The sequence below is a fragment of the Monodon monoceros genome, unplaced genomic scaffold (assembly GCF_005190385.1).
Source record: "Monodon monoceros isolate NGI ecotype Baffin Bay Population unplaced genomic scaffold, NGI_Narwhal_1 Super_Scaffold_5, whole genome shotgun sequence".
In the NCBI taxonomy this organism is placed as follows: Eukaryota; Metazoa; Chordata; class Mammalia; order Artiodactyla; family Monodontidae; genus Monodon; species Monodon monoceros.
In genome coordinates, this window is record NW_021703782.1 from 77375347 (window position 1) to 77391963 (window position 16617).

The 16617-nt window shown below is 41.1% G+C and overlaps 1 protein-coding gene across 2 annotated transcripts in view; it reads right to left on the minus strand.

The window, feature by feature from the left end:
* Positions 1-16443, minus strand: part of RNF38 (ring finger protein 38) — a 123607-nt gene extending 107164 nt beyond the window's left edge. For both annotated transcript variants that reach the window (XM_029201376.1, XM_029201375.1), the window contains exon 1: positions 16332-16443. The gene's annotated coding sequence lies outside the window, so the exon portion shown is untranslated. The remainder of the gene's footprint in view (positions 1-16331) is intronic.
* Positions 16444-16617: the final 174 nt, after the last annotated feature.

The following is a 16617-nucleotide window of genomic DNA, read 5'->3' on the forward strand; positions in this document are numbered from 1 at the left end:
TGTGTGTGTGTGTGTGTGTGTGTGTGTGTGTGTGTGTGTGTGTGTGTATCTTAAAGAAATGTAAACATATGTCCATGCAAAATCTAGTACACAAATGTTCACAGGAGCATTATTCATATTAGCCCAAAAGTGAATGCAACCCAAATGTCCATTAATTGATAGATGAATAAATAAAATGTAGTATATACATGCACTGAGTATTAGTTGGTCATGAAAAGGAATGAAATGTTGATATATGTTACAACATGGATGAACCTGAAAGCACTATGCTAAGTGAAAGAAGCCAGTCATAAAAGACTGTATATTGTATGATTCCACTATAAAAGGTCTAGAATAGGCAAATCTATAGAAAAAGAAAAGTAGGTAGTTGTTTCCTAAGCTTGGGGTGGGAGGAAATGGAGACTGACTGCCAGTGGGTACAGGGTTTCTTTTCTGAGCAATGAAAAGATTCTGGAATTAGACAATAGTGATGGCTGCACAATTATGAATATACCAAAATACTAAAAGCCGCTGAACTGTACACTTAGTATGGGTGAACTGTGTGATATGTGAGTTATATCTCAACAAAGCTGTTAAATTTTATAAAAGAATGAGGTAGGGGGCACAATGGAAGATGTCTGGGGTAACTGTAATATTGTATTTCTTGACCTGACTGTTGGTTACAGAAGTGTGTTCACATTGTGATGATTCACTGATTGGCAAACTTACAAGATGTGCATGTTTTATAAATATATCACATGTCAAATAAAGGTTTTAGCAAAGAATAACTAGGTCTATAAATACTGACTTGGAAAGGGATCCAAGATATAAAGTGGAAACAAAGAAAGTTTCAAAACCATATATACAATATGGTCCCACTTTTTATAAATTTATACACATACACATATATGTATGTGCAGAGTAAAACACACACACACACGAGTACACACATAAACCTGTTCTCATTGATCTCTGAAGAATTCAGATAAAGGGACTTAATTTTCTCTGATACATATTTCTGTAATGTTTGAATTTTTTGCAACGTGCATTTTTATAATCAGAAAACAATAAATATATACATTTTAAAAATCTTTTAAGGTGTACAGACAGAATTTAATAAAGAACAAAAATTCCTCAATCAGTATACAAAAACAGAAATAATAGATCCAAGAATAAAAATAATCATTAAAAAAAAAATAACAGCAACAATCATTTGATTGCTTACTATGTAGTTGGCACATATATTAGCTCATTTTCATTATACCTATTTTACAGATGAGGAAATAGGCCGGGAGATTTTAATCTAATCAAAATAGAACAAAATATAGCTTATGAAGAAAGTTCATAAAATCATTTACAGAGAAAATTTTAAAAGGTAAAAGAACATAATGAACTCACTCATACTTTTTTTTAAATCTGGAAAAGAATTTAATTTTCTTAAAAAAAAATTTGCCAAAATTGACTACCCCCCCCCAACACACATACCCACACCAAAAACCAAAAACTGAATGGAATAAGCTAAAAAACAAAATAGAAATGGTTACTGTCCTTCCTCCCAAAAGGCTATTTTTCCTTGCTACCAAAATCCTTATATCAAGAATGGTACAAGGAAGGAAACTTACAGGCCTTCTCTCTTGTGATTATATACCAAAGCCCTAAATACTAACAAATCAATCCAGTACTATGAGCTCCATTACAGAAATTTAGGGATAATTCCAGACTAAAAATTGATTAATGTAATTCAGCACATAAATAAGTAAAAAGAGACATAACCTCCAAGGGTAGATAACTGAGTTGGAAGGCATTTGACAAACTTATTCTTTCTAAGAAAAGCACTTAATAAATAAAAATACTACTTCTTTAACTTGTTAGCTTTCAGACCCACAGTCAACCCCACAACAGTGAAACAGTGAAACACAACTGAGGCAGCCTCATTATGCTACAGTCAAATATTGAATATGACATTTTCTGGATGTTACAGTGTAGCCAATGAAATAAGAAAGAAAAATAACAGAGGAAAATATTGAAAAGGAGTCTAAATTAGCAGCATTGTCCAATAATAGAGTTGTCCAACTGGAATACTCAAGAAAAATCTATGAAAAATTACTAAAATGACTGAAAGAGCTCAGGAAATTGGCAGGTATTTAAATAAATATACAAAAATCAACAGCTTTTCCTAACATCAGCAAAGCTCAAAAAATATGATGAAAAACATCCCACTGTCAAAAGTAAGAAGAGGGGCTTCCCTAGTGGTGCGGTGGTTAAGAATCCACCTGCCAATGCAGGGACACGGGTTTGAGCCCTGGGCCGGGAAGATCCCACATGCCGCGGAGCAACTAAGCCCGTGCGCCACAACTACTGAGTCTGCGCTCTAGAGCCCACGAGTCACAACGACTGAGCCCAAGTGCCACAACTACTGCAGCCTGCACACCTAGAGCCCATGCTCTACAACAAGAGAAGCCACTGCAGTGAGAAGACCACGCACTGCAACAAAGAGTAGCCCCGGCTCGCCGCAACTAGAGAAAGCCCGCGTGCAGCAACAAAGACCCAACACAGCCAAAATAAATAAATAAATAAAATTTTTTTTAAAAAGAAGAACATAAAATACTATGGAATTGACATTATGTGAATTAAACTACAAAGCCCTACTAAGGCACATACTATGGCACTACTAAGCTCTACTAAGGCACATACTATATAAGAAAAGGGGAAAGAAATCATGTTAATAGATTGACAGATGTTAACAGTGCGATGAGGTCAACTATTTCCAACCTCATAAATTTAATGCTTTTCCAATCTCTGTATCAATGGGATTTTCGCAGTAATCCTGACAAAAACTTTTAAAAAATATATCTGGACGGTGGGGAAAAGCATGTAATGAAAGGCAAAAGTCTTTTTTCAAAATAATAATAACTACAAGGAGATGCCCTACAAAGCATTTATCCATATAAAACTACAATAAGTAAAACATATAATATTGGTGCCAGAATACTGACAGATCAATAGAACAGTGAGGGGCTTCCCTGGTGGCGCAGTGGTTGAGAGTCCGCCTGCCGATGCAGGGGACACGGGTTCGTGCCCCGGTCCGGGAAAATCCCACATGCCGCGGAGCGGCTGGGCCCGTGAGCCATGGCCGCTGAGCCTGCGCGTCCGGAGCCTGGGCTTCGCAACGGTAGAGGCCACAACAGTGAGAGGCCCGCGTATTGCAAAAAAATAGAACAGTGAGAAACAGATTTAAGTATTAATGAAAATTCAGTATATGATTTAAAATGTCATGTTAAATATATAAGGAACTGGTTAAATTGTGGTACATCCATTATCAAATACAATGGAATATTACAGTTATTAAAAATGAGGTAGATTACACTGATGTAGAAAGCTGGTCACAATATAGTATGATGTAAAAAAAAAACAATGTAAAGAATAGGAAGTACAATATGATCCCTTGTGTTTTATTTATTTGTTTATTTGACAGCCACGCTATGTATAGAAAATGTATGGAAAGATACACATATCTAAATAGCACTGTCACTACCTCTGGGATTATAGTAAGGAGAGGAATAAGAATGGTGAGCCCATCAGTCATTACCCCAACAGTGAAGAGATGGCAAACTCAAATTAGAATAATCTGAAGGGGGTTTATTTATAAAAGTAATAATTACAAAGTTGGGAGGTGAGGCCTACAGAAACGACAGGGGATGAACAGGACTAGCTATAGCATAACAATTATCACTCTGGCTCCCAAAAAGACAGGACACAGAGTACCAGAACCCAGGTAATATAAGGCCGGCTACCCTGAGTGGAGAGAGAATAAATATTCTGACCTCATTCTTCTTCCCTTCAATCTCCTCTTAAGGCTGAACCCAACCAGAAACCAGAAGACCTGGGAACTCTTTCCCTGGGGCAGAGAACCAGGTGGAAATGGGTGAAGGACAGGCGTGGAGAAGTAAATAGAAGGTACCGGGCCCAGATTTCTTTTACCTTTTTATAAAATTAATTACATAAATAGAAGTAAAATATCTTCATTAGAAATGAAAAACTTACATAGAAAGCTAAAATCCCACCCTCCATAATGCTGGATCTTTCTCCAGAAGTAATCTTTATTTTTTATCATCATTTTGATGGGGTTTGTCACTGACTTTTTTCTAGACAGACACATACTCACCACAATAAAACACACAGGATTGCTTTAGGAGGTGTTGTTTGCTCAACATGAACAGTATTAATCACCCTATTACTTTCCGCAGCCTTTTTTTTCTCACCATTTTCAGTTCAGTTATAAAATAATGCTCAAGAAACCAAGAGGAACAGTTTGAATCTCCTCAGGGTTGTTTACACCCTACCTCAGTGGTTCTCAAAATATCCCCACTCCCCCAACCGCTGCAATAGCATCACCCAGTAATTTGTTTAAAAGACCCCACCCTAGTACAGTGAATCAAAAGCTCAGGAAGTGGGGCCCAGTAACCTTCCTTTTAACCAGCCCTCCACGTGACTATCATGCAGGCTAAAGTTTGAGTGCCACTACTCCATCACCTGTGCCCTTGCTAGGAATCTGCTTTTTAACTAGATCCCGGGGTGATGCGTAAGTAAACTGAAGTGTTAAAAAGCCGGTCTACCTCTGAGCCATAAACCTAACCACAATCCATATTACCCGCACCTATCCACACACAGGGTATTATGAGTGGTTTCTGGGGATGGAAAGGGGGGAGGCCAGCAAAAAGAGCGGTGGTTTTTAACCTCTTTGAACTTAAATCTATCACTCCTGTGGGAAAAACATCAGCACTGCATGCCCTAGTTAGGCAGAGCATGTTAGCAGTGTCGTCTTTTGTGCATGACAGATAGCACATAACTACCTTTAAACCATCCTGGAAATGTACTGCTCTTAGGTGTCAATATTATATCATAAGTTCTCATTTTTCTTTTAAAATAAGTTAATTTGAATGTTAACCCCAGGCATAATAAAATTACGTACGAATAGCTAACCTCTGTTTGTATCACTAATACTGTAATGGGAATCCATCATTTTAAAACAAAGTGCAGGGGTACACCTTTTCTGCTCTAACAAGGATACTTTTATCAACATTTACAAGTGTATCTACCCTCCACTTCCATACTGCAGCCTCCACCTCTACATTGCTTGTGGGGAGGGGAAAATGTCCCCAAATTCCACCTTTAACTTCCTGCTGCCTCCCTCAAAGGCTGACATTTTCTTTCAAAACCTGCACCCTAAAGCCCCTCTTCCTTTGCTCTTCTCTCATTTTTCTCCATGGAGTCTTCAGGTCTGTCCTGAGTCACAGGCAAACATGTTGACTTTCTCAGGAAATCTGCCAAAGTAACGACATACACATGTGTGCTTGAGAATCCTACTGTCTCACTGCTTAGCCAGCCTGACTCGGGCTAACACAACGATCTGCTTTTTTAAGGCACTTCCAGTTTCACTTCTAGTTCCTACCAGGCTTATGCCCCGCCCCAAGGCAGCACAGCCCCCTCTCTCTGAGCTTTCCAGACACAGGAAGTAGCACAGTCAATTCTGTGGGGCCCAAACCCAACTTGACTTGCCTCTCCCTTCTTAAAGCAATCTCAAAATCAAAATTTCTAAAGCTCCTTTTCCATTTGATAACTTTTCTTCCATACAAAGAAAGTTTTAATCAAGACAAGATAAATTTGGGCCTTGGGTTTTTAATTACATAGCATCAGGAAAAATAATATAACTATTCTATCAAACAATTCTATTTCGAAAGGAAACATGTTTCTAATAAAGATGTTAAAAAATAAAAAAAAAAAGAAAATGAAAAAAAAAAGAAAGGAACATGTTTACATCTCAAAAGTGCTATAAAAAGATTTTGGTATGGTAAAACTAGTTTGATTTCTATCCCCAACCCACACAATTGTTTCTTAAAATCATTTATGGCAATTGAGACAGAGTTCATTTTTTAAAGATTTTCTTCTACCAAAAGCTAGACTCAAAATATGTACAGAATTACCTAAACATTCTAGAGTCAAATTCTGACTTTAGTTTTATCTCATGGACATTAATAATTTCATGAATTAAACACAGATTCACTTTAAGGCAAATCTTTTGACTTGTTGCCTTTGTAGGGTTTTGGGTTTAACTGTTGTTGTTTGTTGTTGTTAAGCACACAACGGTGGCTTTTATTTAAAGTTAAAGCTCAAAAATATCATGGAATAGTAATTTCTGTTTTCAATATATGCATAGTTTTTAATAGAAATACTGGATAATTAGATCACAAGAATTCATGACTCATATTCTTCATATACAGCAAAGACAGTCAACAATGTCTTCCATTAGAGTCCCAAACATACTGTAACTCTAGAGGTGTTCTGATGCTAAGGTTCTTAAAGAAATGCAAACCAGTAAATGGGTGGAAATTCCTCAATTATCTCGATTTAATCAGCTTTTATCCTGCCTGAATAGAAGACTATCTTCCTCCTATGAATTAATTCTCATATTGCTTAGTAATTTGAAAGGTGGAGAATTCATTTTTCTTTTCCAACTATCCATAAACAAAGAAAAAGACTGAGTTGGCAGTGCTCAACTCAAAAACAGGACATGTTCCAAAAGTCTAAAACTACTGTACCTTGTTTTGACCCTAGAATCCCATTTTCCCATAGAACATTTTCTAAATGGATGGCCCACCAATGTCTATTAAGCCCACAACATAAACGAAATAATATTAGAAACACTATAACTGCTTGAGAAAATTTAATCTCAGATTCCAACTTTGGGCCACCTAAAGACAGAATTTTCAACAAGCATTCCAACCAAGTTTGAAGTAGTTCATTTGGGAACCACTATGCTACATTATCTTCCTCAAATAATCTACTATGTCAGACAGCATCAACACAGCACCAGGCTCTCCAACTGATGCCTGAAATATTCATATTCTATACCACTGAATAAAGGGATATATTTATGCTTTAGCTTGTGACAAATCAAAGTTTATTATGGAAATTAAGAAGGCTAAAAAGAAGTCTAACATCCATTCTTACACTAATTTCAGAGAGGGAGGTACTCATATCCACAAAAAGGTGGGATTCTGAATAGGGCCAAATTTTTCTATGAGAAGTTTTGTATCTGCTTAAGTGACCAAACAAACACTGAGTTAAGACCAATGTTCAGAATCACAGAACATGGGAGATTTTCCAAGAAGCAATTTAAACATGCCTGATCTAAGGTGAACCCACTCCAATGCAGGTACTCCTACTCCTTATTATGTGAAAAAGTAATGAATGACTAAAAAGAAATTTAATTAAATTATCCTAACACAAAAATTGAGAACTTAAAAGGAGTGTATTTCTCAGGAGGAACAAAGGTAAAACTGAAGACTGCAAATTCTCTCTAGTGGCTAAGACAGTGGTCACCTTTGCTTATGTTCAATCTTGTTACCAAAACTTAACTGCTATGTTTGCTTAGGCTATCTATAAAGTGAGATATAAAGCATGATGGCTAAAAATACAGACTCTGGAATAAGACGGCTTGGGTTCATATCCTAGATAACACTCTTAATAGCTGCGTCATCTTTAGCAAGTTATTTAACCTCTCTGTGCTCCAGTTTCTTCATCTGCAGAATAAAGATGATAAAAGCATCAACCTTAGAGGACTGTAGTGAAAATTAAATGAATTAATCCAGGTAAACCACTTAGAACAGAGCCTTGCACATAATAAGCACACAGTAAGTACCACTATTATCTAGATATTCAAAAATAAGCAGGATTTGGAGAAGATAGGAAAAATTAAAGCTGAAGCAACAATCAAACAGAGGTGAAAAAGTGATACACACACATGGAAACAGGGCATTACACTTCCCTGCAGAATATTCACGAATAGTAGAGACTGGAATAATGAAGACCCAATTATGCTGGCTTGAATGCCAAACCAAAAAATATTTTACTTACAAGGCAGCCAGTTAAATTTGTGACCTGATCAGATCTGTGCTTTAGCAATGTTAATTATAATGATTATATCATATCACTACTATTTATGCAATTTTGATGTTCTCAAACCCAAAAATTTGTTTGGTCAACTAACACACTGTCGGAGTCTATTGCTAAACTGTTGTATATCTGAATCAAATCTGAAATCCTCACTGTGTCTGGTACACAGTAGGCATTCAATAAATGTTTTATTGTTACTTTTACTGGCCACCAGAGCAGTGAAGTAAACAGTCAGAGGTTATATGTATATGTATTGTAAGAAATATGTATTACAAATGAAGCAGCCAAGTAACAGTTGGTAAAATGTCAAGTCACTGCTGAGCAGTATACTTGCCTAAAACAGGGGTAATCACCCTTACTTTTCATTAAAAGCAGATAAAATGGAACCTTGTATATTTTTAAATCTCATAAAATTTAGCTGTCAGATTGATACAGTCTTCTTAAGGATTATTTGGGCAATATCTTTGTAATGGACTACCCAGTGTTCTTATATGATGATAAATTTAAGGCAGACTTCCTCAAGATATCTGCACTCCCATGTTCATTGCAGCATTATTCACAATAGGTAAGATAGAGAAAGAACCTAAGTGTCTGATGAATGAGTGGATGAAGAAGCTGTGGTGTATACAAACAATGGAATACTATTCAGCCATGAAGAAAGAAGGAAATCCTGCCATTTGCAACAACATGGATGAAACTGGAGGACATAATGTAAAGTGAAATAAGCCAAAGAGAGAAAGACAAATACTTTAAGATGTCACTTACATGTAGAATCTAAAAAAATAATAATAGTAATAATTTGGTTTTTAATATAAAAGTCAAACTCATGGAAACAGAGAGTAGAATGGTGGTTACCAGGGCCTGGGGAGTGGCGGAAATGAGATGTTGGTCAAAAGGCACAACCCTTCAGTTATAAGATAAGTAAGTTCTGAGGCTCTAATGTACAGCATGGTGACTATAGTTAATAGTACTGTATACTTGAAATTTGCTAAGAAAATAGATCTTAAGCATTCTCACCAAGAAAAAAGGTAGTTATGTGAGGTGATGAATGTATTAATTAACCTGACCATGGTAATCATTTTGCCATGTACACAAATATCAAACCATCACACTGCACACTTTAAATACATACAATTTTATTTGTCAGTAAAAAAGGGAGAGAGAGAGAGAAAGGAAGGAAGGAAAGAGAGAAAGGAAGAAAAGAAGGAAAGAAAGAAGGAAGGAAGGGAGGGAGGGAGCAGAAGGAAGGAAGGAATGAAAGAAGGGAAGGAGGGAGGGAGGAAGGAAGGGAGGAGGAAGGAAAGAAGGGAGGCAGGAAGGAAGAAAGACATTTGACACACTAGTAAAAGTAATATACTAATAGTTAACATAGTAAAAAAAAAAAGTGTTCACTAGAAGATTGACTGCCAACAGATCTTAGAAGCACATCATGACAAGATGGTTGATATAAGAGGCTAAACACATATCCCCAGATTCATTGATTTTTTTCTGGTGGTGGGAGGGGGAAATCAGCTTCCCAAGATGTCAGTCAGTGCTAACTTTTAGAAACTTAAAAAAAAAAAAAAAAAAGATTAGTAAGAACATGCCATGATTTGGCTTTCTTGGGCAATCAATCATTCTGGCAACACAAGCATAAAACAAAGTAGGCCTGGATTTCTACATACCTTCTTGTAAAGTACTTTTTAAAAAAAATTTGTTTATTATTTATTTATTTTTGGCTGTCTTGGGTCTTCGTTGCTGCACGCAGGCCTTCTCCAGCTGCGGCAAGTGGGGGCCACTCTTCATTGCAGTGTGTGTGCTTCTCATTGCGGTGGCTTCTCTTGTTGCGGAGCAGGGGCTCTAGGCACGCGGGCTTCAGTAGTTGTGGCACGTGGGCTCAGTAGTTGTGGCTCATGGGCTCTAGAGCACAGGCTCAGTAGTTGTGGTGCACGGGCTTAGTTGCTCCGCGGCATGTGGGATCTTCCTGGACCAGGGCTCCAACCTGTGTCCCCTGCATTGGCAGGCAGATTCCTAACCACTGTGCCATCACGGAAGAACCACTGTGCCATCACGGAAGTCCCACTGTAAAGTACTTTTCAGTTACAGTTTTAGACTAGAAAAAAAAAGTTCCGGCTGTCTTGTGCTTTTTTTTTTTTTTTTTTTTTGTGGTGCGCGGGCCTCTCACTGTTGCGGCCTCTCCCATTGCGGAGCACAGGCTCCGGACGCGCAGGCTCAGCGGCCATGGCTCACGGGCCCAGCCGCTCCACGGCACGTGGGATCTTCCCGGACCGGGGCACGAACCTGTGTCCCCTGCATCGGCAGGCGGACTCTCAACCACTGCGCCACCAGGGGAGCCCTGTCTTGTGCTTTTTAAAGCTTCACATATCTTGTAAGTATTAGAATTTAAAACCTTGAAATGTACTCACTTAAACACATTCCTGTCAGCATTACCAACAACGCTCCATTATCCATTTTGGTACTGTCTCCAGATGCTTTTAATCCCCACCTGACTTCTCCCTACCAACAAGTACTTGGATACCATCTTTACCCTGTCTGCCCCCATTACTTGGTTGTGCTTAGGGAATTATAATTACAGTGATCCCGCCTTTAAAACATCCTCAGAGCACAAAGCCTCTTTGTATGATTGGGGGTGAGGGGGGCACCTTCCAGGCTCCACAGCAAAGTGTGGGTGGTGGCAACATAGGCAGCAACGAAAGAAGAGGAGCTGGGGCCGCTCTGGAGGCCTTCGGGTCTGGTTCAATATTGTTCGAGGGGTTTTACTTGTGGGTGTCCAGCCCAAAGGTTCTACAAAGCCTCTGCACCCCTCCCATGAGAAGAGTAAAGGACAGGACCTGTTCTGACAGATGGAGAGATCACCACCAAGCCCAAAAGGCCAGGGAACAGAAGGGAGCATGAAAAGGGGGAGAAAAGAAAGCAGGAGCTGAAACATACTCCTTTGTGCTGTTCGCAGTACTTCAGGTAATGAACTCTCTGACAGTGAAGCTATCACCCCAATGAATCAGTGGCTAGTACTGGTATTACCAGCACCCAGTAGGTGCTCACTCAAACATGTATTCAGGCGGCAGCAAAAATCTACATAGGAAGACAAATCTATTAAAAATTAAAAAAAATAAAATAGCCTAAAAGCCAAATGAAAATACTTTTTTTAAATTATTAGAGTCCCATCTTCTAGTTGCACAAGTGATTATGAAATGAATACTTGTTTTACTTTGCCTCCCCTACTACTTCAGTGTAGTCTTCAAAACTGCTCGCTTTCCAGCTCTGTGACAATAAAACAGACTTCAACTAAAGATCAGTGAGCACCATCTGCAAACACTGAAATCAAAGGTGCTGAAGCAGAACAGATACTGACAGGTGACTTTCAACTCAAGGTACATCCCAGAAGCACTACAAAATGTTCTACTAGTTAATTGCTTGCAGCTCTCTCTTCCATGCATGTATTTCTTCCTCTTTACCACTTCTTCCCTTCTTTCAACAGGGTCAAATGGTTATATCAAAACTTACAATCTCTCCCTCATTTCTACACATATTTTATCACAAAAGCAGACAATACAGTGACAGCTTTCCGTATCATGACTGGAGGGGGCTACTGATAAACTCTAGTATAATCCCATCATTCTCCTCCACCTGCCCACCATGGTTAACTGTCCCAAGCAGTCCCTAGAATAGCACTAATATCCATTTAAACTAAGAACAGAAAAAAAACCCTGAAACTGCTTTGGGTGAGGCTTATAGGTGAGAACTGTTTATTCTCCTTGCGTGGGCGTAAGACTAGTTCTGTTAAACATTTTCAGTTTTATTTACATACATTTTCTTTAAAAAACAATTTCTTCAAGACAGCAGCAAAAGCACAATGGAACCCTCTATCCATCACCCTCAATCATGTTTAAAAATAATAATAAAAAAGACAATAGAAATCACTTCCAATTGTACCTCTCCCTTGAGCCCGCAGAACAGCACTCTTCCATGAGAACTGTTCTGAAAAAACACACTGCCATTATTTGCAAAAGCAGTAGGAAGTCCCCTCTTGTCCTTGGTTCAGCACTCCCCCTTCCTCTCTCTCCAAGAAAAAATGAAACAGCAGGAAGCGTAAACAACCGCTTAATGGAAAATACAAATGGGCAAATATTTTCAAAATTGGCTAAAAAGCCTGAGGTCTTAAGAAATTCAGGAATACTAGTGTAGGGGGAAATAGGAAGAGAAAAATAGTATCGTATTTCCCCCTCAAAGTGAGCACTATGTGACTGCATGAGCAAATGTGGCGCATAGCTACTTTCTCTCCTTCACTTACCAGATGCTTTTGTCTTTTTAATGATTTCTTTCTCATTGTCTTTCCATAAATAATGGTATTTATCAAATTGTTTATTCTGTACAATTTCTCCAGACCCATAACAAATTTTACAATTTTGAGCTGAACTCTTTGGTTCAACTCTTTGGTTCAACTGAGCATGGTAATGAAAAGCCAGGGGTAGGCCCTTTCCCATGAAAAGCTCACATGGAGAAAACTCTTTTGGAGTCTCAGGCCTAGCAGTGACCAGCCCTCTTCACAGAGCCTGTGGTGAGTATGGACGGGTAACAGCTGGACCAACAGTTACAAAGCCGCAGGGCCATGCTAGGGCCTTTGTGAGGATTAGAAAAGGGTGCCCCCACTAAGGGGACACAGTTTCCACACAAGGTGTTCATCTTGGTAAGCGGAGCACAAAATGGGTTTCTACTCCCACTTGCGAAACAAAACAAGCACCCAGTGCTGAGGACAACCTATACAACCCTAATCAGCAGCCCTGGGGCAAAACTGCACCTCCAAAGTAGGTTTCCAGAAAGAAGAACGCCACCAACAACAAACAGCATTTCACAAATTTCATTACCAGAAATTCTCGCACGTTAATATAAATTCATTCATAAACATATTAGGACCAGAGGAAAAAGGGTCTAGCAAAGAAGGAAAACTAGCAAATTTGAGAGAAAGGAAACTCTTCCATCTAGAGGAATAATCGGTTGTTCCTAAAGCCCCCAATCTTTGACTACAGGTTCAAGTAGCTGCATTTCAAATGCATGTGCTAAGCTAAAACATGCAAACAACCACTATCATCCGCAGAGAAAGGCACGATCACATACATTTACCTTTGGGGGTTTACTTTCTCCAATTTGCTAGTTTTCCTTCTCAGTCAGACACTTTTTTGCTCCTATCCTAACTATAAAACCATACACAGTGATACATGTGGTTAAAGTTTATAAAACCTGATAAACAGCCCTGGTGGGTGGTGGGTCCCTTAGCTACCTGCATGAAAATAAGAGGAATAGACAACCTGGATTATGAAGGGTTTAACATTCAGTGGCTTCCAACCCAATCACTCTTTCATGCCCTACAAAAGAGCTAAGTATCACATGGGTCCAAATTAGTCCCAGTCATGCAGGAGGGGCAACAGAAGGCAGCCTGGGGACTAGGCTGGGCAAAGCTGAGAAGAAGTACAGCCCAGAGTCAGAAGAAACCTTAAGGCAGTGGTTCTCAAACTTTAGTGGGCATGAGAATCTACTAGGGAACATGTTCAGAATCAGATTTCTGGGTCCCTCCCTACATTTGATAGATCAGAATGTCCTGGAGCACTTATATTTTGACAAAATTCAAACTGCTGACCTAGGTCCACCAGGAAGTTTAGAAAGACTGGGAAATCCTCCACGTGCCTATCAGCTGTTCCAAAATAAAAGTCATCCATCACAAAACTAGGCTTTGCGGGTCAGAATGGGGTGAGAAAAGGATCACCAGCCAGCATGCCTAACAGGCTGTGCTGGGCTGGATCCTGTAGCTAGAGTTTCACTATTAAGGGACAAAAACCCTCTACTATGTAAACAAGAAATTATTTTGCATGTTGAGAAATATTTCAAACATCTGAAAAATATTTAAATATCTCTGTACCCTACATCCAAGATAAGCAAATCTTAATTTGCAATTATCTGATTCAGGTTTAATAACAGAATACTAGATATAACTAAAGCCCTCTGTGTACCCCTGATCAATCCCATTCCTCACCCACTCTCCTGAGAGAGAACCACTACTCTGAATTCGGTGTTAGTTGTTACCATGAATGTTTTTATACTACTACTACATATGTACACAGACACAGACAATATTATTTTGCATGTTTTCAGATTTTATGCAAGTGGAAACATTCTCTAATAATTCTTCTGTTATTTACTCCCCCAGCCCCTGTTATGTTTGTAAGATTCAACCATTTTAATGCATGTGGCTATAGTTTATTTTTCACAGTGCTCTAATATTCAATTGTGTGGGACTATCTAACAATTTATGTATTTCCCTATTGGTGGACATTTAAGCAGCAATAAACATTCCTGTACTTCTTTTGTACTTATTTTCTTGGACAAGTGTGCAAAGATTTCTTAAAGTATATACCCAGAAATGGGCATTTTAGGTGAACGGATTTGCTTGCCCTCCTTCAGCTAGACATCACTATGCTACTCTCCAGAGCGACTGTATCTATTTACATTTCCACTAGCAGTATATAAAAGGTGATTTCCCCATAACCTTACTAACACTTGGTTATCACAGCATTTAATTTCTGCCAATCTGATGAGTGTGAAATGGCATGTCACTGATGTTTCAATTTGCACTTCCCTGATTTTAAGTCTTTGACAAGTAAATTTTCATACTTATATATATATGTATCTGTCAAATATGTTTTTCTCAGTTTTTTAGAAAAATTTAACCCATCTTGTCTGAATCAGGGCAGCTCTTCCCAAAGAACCTTGCCAACAGCCACCACAACTGGAAAGGGTGCGGGAGGGGAGCAAGAAAACAGCTGACTTAAACAAGGAATCATCTTGGACAAAGAGCCCTAATTAATGCATTTGCTAATTAGTCTTTCCCTTCCCTCTTTTGTCAAGGCTTACTTCCAAGACAATACTACGGGCCTGCAGCCTTAGAACATGAGAGAGAATGGGGGGGATGGGGAGTACCCAAAACATTATGTAAAAGTACTTACAACTGTCTTTACTCAAAGAAAATGATGTGATTGCAGACCAATACCTATTACTCAACCTTGTAAGATACCATCCACCTCTAACAGACTCCTTTCAAGCTCATTACCTTTGGCTCCCTCTTTAAAACAGCCCAATCTTTTTCTCTGCAGTAGACGCTGTCCCCGTCCCTTCAAGCAACCCTTTCATCTCCCTTCCCCCACAATGACTAAATTTCCTCCTTTTCCCCCATTCTACAGCTTCTGTTTTCTAACTCCACAGGACCCTCTTCATTGACTATAACACTACTCTCTCTCCGTTGCCTCTAGAACCCCAAGTCCCTTTCCAAGATGCATCCACAATAATAACAACCCACCCAAAAGAAAAACGGGAATCCCATGCAGTACATGGCCCTCTTCCATGCCAGGCAGGTGGGTGACCTGTCCCAATCCTCTCACTTCCTACCCCTTCACGCCTGGGATAGCTGTGCTTTCTCTGGGGGTTCCCCAAGTGTGACAGGTCCAGACCACCTGGGAAACCCTCATTTGGCTTTCTGTGGCAGAAACGTCTTTACTAGGGCCATATATACACTTGTTTGGGGCAGGAACGAAACTCGGGCCATTTCGTGAAAAAGACACCTTACAGGCGTCTCCACAAAAGCAGGCAGGCCTCCCACCTATTAATTCCAGCTGGATTGGTTTCGTCCGTGCAGTGGTGGGAAAGGTGGCCTGGCAGGAGACCAAATGGTCCCCGCAATAAGAACTTTCCGAAGCTCTGACCCACTCACTCAAGAAAGCCCTCTTCCCAGAGAGGACAACCTCACAGGAGTCTCTCCCCCTGCGGCTCCCCAGGACACCACGAATCCCCCAAATCAGCCGCCGCTCTCCTCCGTCCCAGCCTGCTAGAGATCCTTTCTCCTAAGCCAGCCCCAAAAGCGCTGGGTGGGCGTGCCTGGGGCCGAGGCCTAGCGCCCCCTCCTCCGCGATCAATCTCTCTCGGTTCTCCGGGGCTAGGGGCTCTTCCTCCTCCCAGCGCCCCCTGCTCCGGGCCCGCGCCGGCCCATAGTGACCCTGGGTCCCAGCCAGGTTACGACTTTCGCCAGCTATGTGACCTTGGGCAAGTCACTTCCCCCTGTAAACCTCCGTTTCCTCCGCCGCCCAGAGGAGACCTAGAGAGGTCCTGCCCTGCCCACCCTAGGGGAGGGGGTTACCCACCAGGGGGGAAAACGCTTTGTGAGCCGCTCCGCGCAGCGGAGACACAGGGCTCACAGGGGCTCCGGGGCCGGAATAACCTGACCCGGACAACGCTCCACCCCCGCCGCGGGGCCGGGCGGCTGGACCACACGCCTCTGGGCGGCCCCCCAACACACACACCCGAGACCAACCCACGCCCCTCCCCGCCTGGCCCGCTCCTGGACCCCGTACCTGCTCCCGGCGCTCGGCCGCAGGCGCCGCCACCCTGGGCGCCTGCCCGGAGAGGCCCGTGGCCCGGAGGGCTGAGGCGGCCGGCTGCAGCGGGCTCGAGCCGGGGCGGCGGCGGCAGGGGGCGCGGACGGCGCGGGGGCCCGAGCTCGGCGGGGCCCGGCCTGGGAGACGACGACTGAGGCTGGAAGTGCGCGGCGGCCGCGGCTGCTGAGGCGGCGGCGGCGGCGACCGCGGCGGCGGCGCTTCCGCTCATGGCGGGGCCGCGAGCAGCAGCTCCGGCTGCGAC